Genomic DNA, 9525 nt, shown 5'->3' on the forward strand with positions numbered 1-9525 from the left:
CAGGTTAGCACATCTTCTTTATTTGCTACCCTAGACCAAAATGACCAGTGTGCGGGGTAGCCTGACTGCAAGGGTTAACTTTGTGAAAATCCTGGAGTTCCTCTTCAACTAGCAGATAGCAAACCGCAGCCTTCTCCTCTCTGGATCTCCTGGTCCTGTCGTATGACGTGTATGCATGCATCGTGCACACAATCCAATACACCTTCACGTCATCGCACCGCTCCGACCTGCAGGATAGACGAAGCCGGTGTTCTGGTAGAATCCTGGAGCCCGCAGAGTGGGCGGGGAACACCCGGACAACGGGGCGTTTCTGACTGCGCAGCCCGGGGAAAGAGGCGGAGCTAAGGTGAGGAGGCTGACACTGTATAGAGGGGGAGGATGTGTATGCAGATAAGGAGGGAGTGCAGTTAGGGTAGTCCATGCTCTCTGCAGACAACACGGCCCTGATCCCTGGCCAGCTCTATATAAATAGCACTGCCTGGCCCGGCATGCACGTTGCCCTTCTGGTTTGCTGAGGTAGGTAATATGTGAATAGTAGACTTGGGATCGATGGTGATGAGAGCAGCAGAGTGATAGAAGGCTGATGAGCTGGCTGGTTGCAGTATGAGTGCAGCATTCCTCTCACTGGCTGCAGATGCCGGGGTCCTGTCCATGTGTGCTGCCCGGTGATGGGTGACATGTGGACTTGGTGTGAGGCCTCGGCTCCTCATGTTGTATTGGGAATGCATAGATCCATTGATGTCATGAGCGCTCTGCATTGATCGCTCCGCATCGCTGAGGACGCTGTATGTGTGCGTCAAACTGAAAGTGAAATGCCTGTGTGCTGCGATCACTGTACGATTCACTGTCAATGGTGGATTGCTGGCTCTCTCCAGTGCTCCGGATGGGGGTTTCTGATTGCAGGCTAGTGGATATAATGTTCATTCCATATACATTCGCTGTTTCCTTTTGGTAACCCCCTGAGATCCTTTTGTCTGGGGTCATGACTAGGAAACTGCGATGGAGGGCTTCCTTGCAGAGATGATGGATGACCTCTGGCAGTGTGATGGTCATGAAATGGCTGTGATCATTATATTACAGTTTGAATGGACTGTGCAGCTGATCACTCAAGTGACTGTTCTATATACACTTCTTTCCAACGTGCTGCATGGTAGTGTGGCAATGCAGACTGTGTACAGTACCAGTGCCCCCTAGCAGTCTGACTTCTCATCACACAGTAGTAGGCTATCCACAGCCCATTGATTGCCAGTTACTCTGCAGTTTATGGATCTTGTGTTGTGTGGATGATTGTTCTCCCTTAGGCTCCATTCACATATAGCGTCTGTGTTCCCTGCGCGGAAGACCGCGTGGGGTGAAACCGCTCAAGTTTTTAATCCGCATGGATTCTGCTAGTTTGCGGCTACTCAAAAGCTGTGAACGTGCAGAATCCGGCGGATTATTGCGCTTGTATATTTTGGGGGTTTCGTACTGCGCAGTCCCGCAACAGTCTGAACGATGCACATTAAGGTGCATTGCTCTCTCTGTTTAGAGCGGCTCCTTTCGTATCCGGACAGCCACTCCAGTGTGAATGGAGCCTTAGTCCCCGCTCCTAGCTTAGGCTGACAACACACACAGCTTTTTTTTGTCGACTGAGAGGTGTCAGCCCTGCCTGTTATCTTTTGCTAAACTACTCAACCACTCCCCAAGGCTTTACACAGTGCAAAAGTTTTGTTTGTGTGGTGGTGTTGTTCCTTTCAAGATAAAGGGAAAGAGTGGTACCTGTACTCTGTTTTTGCGTCACGTTTTCTTGAAGGCTTTAAATCAAACTTCATCTCCAGTTTGAGGATGCAAAACGCAGATCATTATAAGAGTATTGGCTGTCTGTTTCCACAAGTTGCTAACAGGCTTTGAGGAAGCTTTACATGACTTCAATCCTGTTATAATCTGTGTTTAAAGTGATACTAAACTCAAGAGTTAAATGATCACAGTAAGCTGCATGTCCTAAATCAGGGGCAGGAAAACACTGGCCCTGCAGCTCTGGTGCAAATACCAATCCCATTAGGCATTGCAAGACTCTGTCAACCACGGACATGACTCCCAGAGGCAGGTGCATGATGAGATTTACAGTTTCACCACAGCTGGAGAACTGGAGTTTGCCTGCCCCTGCTTTTAACCCTTTCACTGCTGAGCCCTCGAATGCTTTAAACCTTAGCTGGCCACACCATTTTTGCAATTTTCCCCATTGTTTTGATTTTCTACGTCTGCATTGTAAAAGTACCCAAACCATATATGTTCTGAAAGCACCGGCCTGGTAGAATAAAAAGATGGCGTTACTACTTTTGTAGGTCCTTCTTGTCAAATTTAAAAGATAAAACCTGTTAAAAAAAAAAAAAAAGAATTAACACAAAACTGTAAATAAGCAGTTTGTTAAAAATCGTTAGTTGTGATAAAATGATGCAGGCTTACATTTATTTGCAACACAGCGTATCACAATGCACGGCAATGCGTCAACGCTTTGCCATGCGCTGCCACAGTTAAATGAATGTTATTTTGAAAAGAAAAAAAAATCAAGCACTGCGATATGTTCTAATTACGCGCCGCAGACTATCATCCAGTTGTGAATGTTTAGAAGCCTGTACTGTATAGTGAGTACTACTACCTATTCAGAAACTCATGAATAAACAGGAAGTGATGTGAAGCACTTCCGGTTCATTCATAACTGGGGACACATAATACTATGTGTCCCAGTTGTTTTACAAACATTGGAGTTATCACAAATCATGCTCTGTACACAGAGGATGGGTAAATATCACAGATATTTACCGATACTCCACTCGGTCACGCACAGAGACGCTGTCATCCTGAAACTGACAGGAAGACGACGTCTTTCATCTTCTCCCCGCAAGCTGCCGGCTCCTCTCTCCTCCCTGTTGGATGATGGTGCTTCCCCTCGCCCCCTGCCGGCTTTAGTTGTCATTTTCTCCTCTGATCCCTGCTGCTTCTGCCCATACCGGCTGGGGAGAGCAACGGGGATCTGAGGTGAAGCATGGAGAGGGAAGAAGAGGCTGCAGATGCTGGCGGCACCGACCACTGGGGGCGTGGGTTTGATTCATGGCTCTTATCAGCCGCTAATGACTGCTATTATTTGAAACGGGACCGTCGGGGGAACCCTTCTGATATATGTTCACCATGAGCTTATAGCAGATGGGAGAAAGCCACCAACGTAAGGCATACTGAGGTGGCCAGCTGGAAACACATGTTTCCCACCGTTAGCCTTACATCGCTGGCAGCAAAAGGGTTAAAGGATATTACTTTTATTTGGATAAATGCTTAACAAAAAAAGAGAAAATTGTCTCAGTTTATGCCACCTCTAGTCCCCATTCACATCTTAAGCGTAGCGGGAACGTGCAGCATTTTTCCACAAGTTTGCTTGCCATGCATCGCCCATTGATTTCAGTGGGGTCCTGCATACGTGACTAATGCGGGAAAGTAGCTAATATAACAAATTCTGCTACAGATGCCCCCTGTTTTTCCTGCATGCAAATGTGCAGAAAAAAATGTGCGTGTGCCCGGCTGCGTTTGGGGTGCCATTAACTAGTAATGACACCACAAGTGTGTTGCACATTTATGCGTTCCGTGAAAGCGCATCAAAGTGTGGAATGCCTACATGTGAATGGGGACTGAGGAAACTTTCTCCTATCTTCTTAGATTATTCAAAACTATGGCCCAGCACTGTAGAGGAAATTTCCATAATGGCTGTATGTAAAACTGTCAATCAATATTCCCAAGAAACAAGTGGAATATGGATTTTGGCCTATGACAGTCTGCTGTGATGTAGTCCTCCGCTCGTGCTGCTTTTGATAATTGTGAAGACTATTAATGATCATCTGGTTACATTAATGACCTTACAAAGTTCATTTACAAAGGGACCACATTTCATGGTCTTGTTAAAAGCAATGGATATTCTGGAAATGTATTATTATTATTATACATGATTTATATAGTGCCAACAGTTTGCGCAGCACTTTACAATGTAAGGAAGACATTACAATACAATTCAAAACAAGATGGTAAGGAGGGCCCTGCCTGTGAAGGCTTACAATCTAATAGCTCCTGATCTACTTTAAACTCCATTCACATATAGCAGAAGTGGTTTCCGTGTGGCACGAAAACGCGCAGATTCTGTGTGCTTGCAACTATTAATATTGGCGGACCGTGCGGAATTCATACAGAAAATCGCGCTTGGACTTTTTTGCAGCAGCGCATTTTCGTACCGTGCGGGCGCTGCCCTAGTGTGAACAACACGCATAGGAAAACGTTTTTGTTTTTTTAAAATAGCTAGCGCGCATACAACTGCTAACGTGTGAACGGTGCCTTGTGTAGAGAAGTGATGATATCTGAACGAAAAGCATTGCTTTTGTAAACCGTTCTCTTCTGCACTTTCCAAAATAGTGTTTGTCCTATGCAGGGAACATGGATGAAGCATTCTTGTATCATTCGGTTTAGTGGTTTCACAGCATGTGATCTTGTTATGACAGTTGTTATGTGTATAAAGCAGAGAACGAAGCTGTCATAATGTGAGTAATATGGTTATGTGCTGGTCATGTGACTCCTGGGAAGGAACCTTGGCAGTAGAAGAACAGCACTTTGCAACAAGCAATTACATAGAAAAGAATCAAAGTCCTGCCCTGTCTGCTGCTTAAAGAGCTGGTATGCTTTTTCCTGTCGGTCTTCTCATTTAACTAGGATTTAGTGACACAGATTCAGAAATTTATTTTTTTTGGCTTCTGTGGACCAGAGCAATTTTGCCATTTTTGCTATAAGTTTGTATAACCATAATTTCCATCTTCCTCATTTATTACACCTTCACATATTATACTGTTTTTTAAAAGAACAAAATGGGCTTTAATTTGATGCGACATATGCATATAGAAATTCTTATTTTTGCAAGAAAAAAAACTCCCAAATTTAGCACAGCGTTGGCAATAATATGTGTAGCTAACAAAGTAATTCATAATACATTCTTATATTTGTCCTGATTTTAGGTCTGGGATTATAGTTGTTTTTTTTTACCTATAACTCCCAAAATAAGAGTGAAATACAAGTTTAGAATGTGTTCTGTTTTTCTCCTATCTTTAATAGGCTCCTCGGCACTGTGAAGGCTCTGGGATCACAGTGATCAGCTCTCACTGTGATCACAGGACTGTGACCATGTAATCTGCTCTTGAGGGTCTGCCTAGGACCCGGAGGGACCCATCAGCAGAAGTAACTCAATGAGCTGCTGGTCCCTTCACTGTACCTATTGACGGAATTATCCCGTCACCGGTCACCGGTCGGTAACTAACTGAACGGTGGTGATGGGATAATTACGTCATCGGGTCAGGAAGGGGTTAATAGTATTTCGCACAATCTGATGCTGGAGAGATTGTTACACATACCATTTAGCATGCTTTTATGTTGCAGACTTGTATTGCCTTTGAAAAGATCTAACTGGTGGACACTGGATAGCTTGAGGCTATGTAATCTAGGTAAAAGGTGAACTCAAGGATCGCTCTGTATCATGAAGGTCAGGTTCTCACTTATAGTAGCTTTTAAACACTTTGTTCCCATCAATTGGTGGCTTGCGACAGCTTAAAGGGAATTTATAGTGTATAGTGAGTTACTATTGTAATGTAAGGACAAGTGCACTTTTATTGCGCATTCAAGAAAACAACCCCTTGGTTGCACAGTTATGCTACAACCCAGCTTTTTACTTACTGCAGCAAGACTAGGGCTGCAACAACTAATCGACATAATCGATTATTGAAAAAGTTGTCAACTTTTTCAATCATCAATTAATTGGCTTCTAATTAGTTGGCCCTATTCAAGGCTCCACAAGCTGCGTGGCACACCTCCTCCCCATCTCACGTTTGCCGCTGCCAGACCCGCCCGCCTACATCCACACGCCGCACCTCCTCCCCTTCTCACGCTCACCGCCTGCCCTCATCCACGATCGGCACAGGGACGCGGGGAGAAGAAGTAAGCAGGTGTGGGGGGATTACAGCCGCCGATAAGGCCCAATCTCAGAAGCAAGTTGCTGGAAGACTGCTGAGCTAAGCCTGCACTTTCCCAGACATGGTGCTCTATAATGTATTGCTGGGATTTGTATTCCTCTATAGCCGATGGTACATTGTGCTGTATATTATACATTACATACATTATATTATACAGTGCAATGTACCATCGGCTATAGAGGAATACAAATCCCAGCAATACATTGTACACTGTATGTATAATGTATTGCTAAACTTTTTTTTTTAAATCCGATTAACCGATTAATCGTTGGCTGCAGTTCTAAGCAAGACAGCCACTGCCTGCCCCAAGCCATGGTTTTTCTTGCAGCATCTCGCTGTATTTCTGTCCAACGCTAGGTGCCAGTGCAAAGATCAATTGTGGAGGTGTGCAGGACCATCTCCTGAGCTTCTCCAATCTAAGAAGTCTGGCCTCTGCATCTCAATGATCATTTAGCCCCATTTTCCATGTAATGCCCCAACCCACTGAGATTTACCTCTTCAGTGATGCCCACTGCTCTTTCCTCCATCAGGTGGCAAAAATACCAAGTGCCTGGGTGTGAGGCGGGGTGGCATGTGTCCTCTTCCAATGCAGCACTACAGGCCTAGCAGCCAATCAGTAGGCTCAAGCATTCTTGCATGGTGGTGAGGGTGATGTCATCACTCGCTTTAGGCTGTGACACAAGGTAACGTGGGGTATTTTAATGGCAGAGAGAGGTGTGTATCAGTGGCTTGGGGGTGGCACGATCGACAATGTCACTTTGTCCTGAATGAGCAAAGTGTCTGCGTCTCTTACATCCATTATGTAGGGGGTGGCTCCTTCTACGGTATATTTAGATCCCATTGCATAGAATTCAGCAGAAAGTGTGAGACGTCCTGTCAAGCGACGGCAGACATGAGAACTTGTGTTGAAGTCTTGAAGAGTCAGTCAGAAGAACTCCGTAGGTGATTTCTTCCTAATGGCATCCATTGCTAAAATACATTTTGGTGAAATCCATCTTCATAACAGATTTTATTGTTGCTATAAGGCTGTGCAATTACATGCAAATGTTTGCCCTTTGTTTCAGCTGTCTAGTAACCCGGGGGCTGATTTAAAAAGGGTCCGACCAGTGTATAGCTGGGTGAATGCCATTTGTGTGGCATCACTGCCACTAGATGGAGCTAAGGAGCATATGAGATTCCTATACTCCTCAGCTCAATCTAGTGATAGAGGTAGAGTGCACTGCCGAGCACACTTTGCATGGGCAAAGTTTAAACCCATGGTTTTCAACTGGTGGGTTGCAACTCCATGTTCAGTGGGACGCTGTGTGCCTTTCAGTGTGCTAGGTGAGAGGCTCCTCAGCCTCCCCCTAGCGCAGCACTGTCAGTTCTTGTGCCAAGCAGCTGTTCAAAATGATGCCCAGCGCGGAGTGTCAGCTTGAGGGAGCTTCATCGATGCGATTAATGCACTGTAACATGCAATCGCACCTACGATGCATTCTGGTGTGGGAGGTGCATTGCGTTGCCATTCATTTGAATGGCACCCCAAATGCACCTCCCTCCCACAGTTCCATTGCCCTCACTGGAACAAGTGTCACCGCAATGCCATGTGTTCCACTTGGGTGCAACTTAATCACCAAGGACAAATGCAGATCCTGAGGTTACACAGGTGGAGTACTAATGGTTTAAATCAGGGGTGGCAAACTCCGGCCCTCCAGCTGTTGTGGAACTACAAGTCCCTTGAGGCTTTGCAAGATTCTCACAGCCACGGGCACGACTCGCAGAGGCAGATGCATATGCATCATGGGATTTGTAGTTTCACCACAGCTGGAGGGCCAGAGTTTGCCACCCCTGGTTTAAATGGACAGGGGGCACACTTTCAATGTCTGGCCCATCTTACTGTTTAGCTGGGGGGGAGGGGGTCAACCACCTAGAGGTTTTTTGCAGACAGGCCACCGAGGAGCTACTGGTATGCAATAGAAAGGGGCATCTTTTTTAACATCTGAACAGTGCTTTGCAATGTGTGGTGGGTGATGGCAGACAGGGGATTTTGTAAAATGTGCTGAAAGGTGAACTAACCCTTTAAATACTGTAAACATTGAAGAATGTTTTTGTGTGTTTGCAGTGGTTTCTTTAGGAATTAGTAGAAAATGGTTACAAAGTCCTGCTTGGATAACACGTAAATTGGAATTGGGGGGCACACATTGGTACCTTCGTGTTGGGTGCTAGAGGACCTTTTCCAGCACTGCTTTCTACCTGGAAAATTCATGGTTCTTAAAACCTATCCCCTTGGTGGTCGGTGCTCACCTCTCCCCTCCACTTCGGCTTTGGATCGCCACTCTGTGTCCTCATGTCTAATGCTGGGGTATGGACCCTGCATTTTGGATAAGGACATCAGTGGGCTTCCGACTGCCAGAGCGGGAGGGGAGACTGTGGGTGTATGTAGGTATGTAAAGCTGCTTTAAAGAATCCCCCTAGACAAAAACAAGCACCCCCCCCCCCCCTCCACTGGGCTTTAATGCTTTACCAATACTGAGATCAGTCCTGTTGTTGTATGGAAGCATTGGTCTGCATTGCATGCGGTGGATGATGTTATGAGACATGTATTGAAAGTGAAAATTGGAGACCTTTAAATTTGACATTGAGGGTTATTCTAGTGCACAGGGTTATTTAGCAGTACTTCCTAACACAGCCATAACAAATTCCTATCGTCATGTGTCACTGACATGCTGTGTTTCCGAATAATCTTCCTGACGGAGACCAGAGCCAGAACGATGCACAGTTTGTTCCAGTTTCTTCCCTCATCTAAAAATCATGAGTAGTTTGGTGGCCTTTCAGGATCATACTGGGGATTAACTAAAGGAGTTGAGGCTCTGTATCTCAGGGATCCCACTAGAGCTGCAGCTAACGATTATTTTCAAAATCGATTAGTTAGCCGATTTATTACGTTTGATTAATCGGATAAACAATAAATAAAAGAATTAAAAATGGCTCCAGTGATGGACTACTAGTTTGTATTGAGATTGTAGTCCATCACAGGAGCAAGCTTGGAGCGGTGGAAAAAAAAAGTGTGGTGTGCAATATAGTGAAAAGGAAAGTGTAAAATTATACAGCAATGAATGCAGAATGGCACCGGTGATAGGACTACAAATCCCAGCAATAGTACATTATACAGCGCAATGCAGAATATCACCAGCTATAGAGGACTACAACAAATCCCAGCAATAGTACATTATAGCTGGTGGTATTCTGCATTGCACTGTATAATGTATTATTGCTGGGATTTGTAGTCCTCTATACAGTGCAGTGCAGAATATCGCCAGCTATATAGGAATACAACAAATCCCAGCAATACATTATACATACAGTGTATAATGTATTGCTGGGATCTGTATTCCTATGTATAATATACAGCACAATGTACCATAAGCTATAGAGGAATACAAATCCCAGCAATACATTATAGAGCACCATGTGTGGGAAGTGCAGGCTTACCTGAGCAGTCTTCCAGCAACTT

The 9525-nt window shown here is 45.0% G+C and overlaps 1 protein-coding gene across 1 annotated transcript in view; it reads left to right on the forward strand.

The window, feature by feature from the left end:
• Positions 1 to 380: 380 nt before the first annotated feature.
• The window catches only part of ACSL1 (acyl-CoA synthetase long-chain family member 1), an 80695-nt gene continuing 71550 nt past the window's right edge, over positions 381 to 9525 (forward strand). Inside the window, exon 1 of the mRNA XM_018561285.1 lies at positions 381 to 516. The gene's annotated coding sequence lies outside the window, so the exon portion shown is untranslated. The remainder of the gene's footprint in view (positions 517 to 9525) is intronic.

The sequence above is a fragment of the Nanorana parkeri genome, unplaced genomic scaffold (assembly GCF_000935625.1).
Source record: "Nanorana parkeri isolate BGI_ZX_2015 unplaced genomic scaffold, ASM93562v1 scaffold513, whole genome shotgun sequence".
Classification (NCBI taxonomy): domain Eukaryota; kingdom Metazoa; phylum Chordata; class Amphibia; order Anura; family Dicroglossidae; genus Nanorana; species Nanorana parkeri.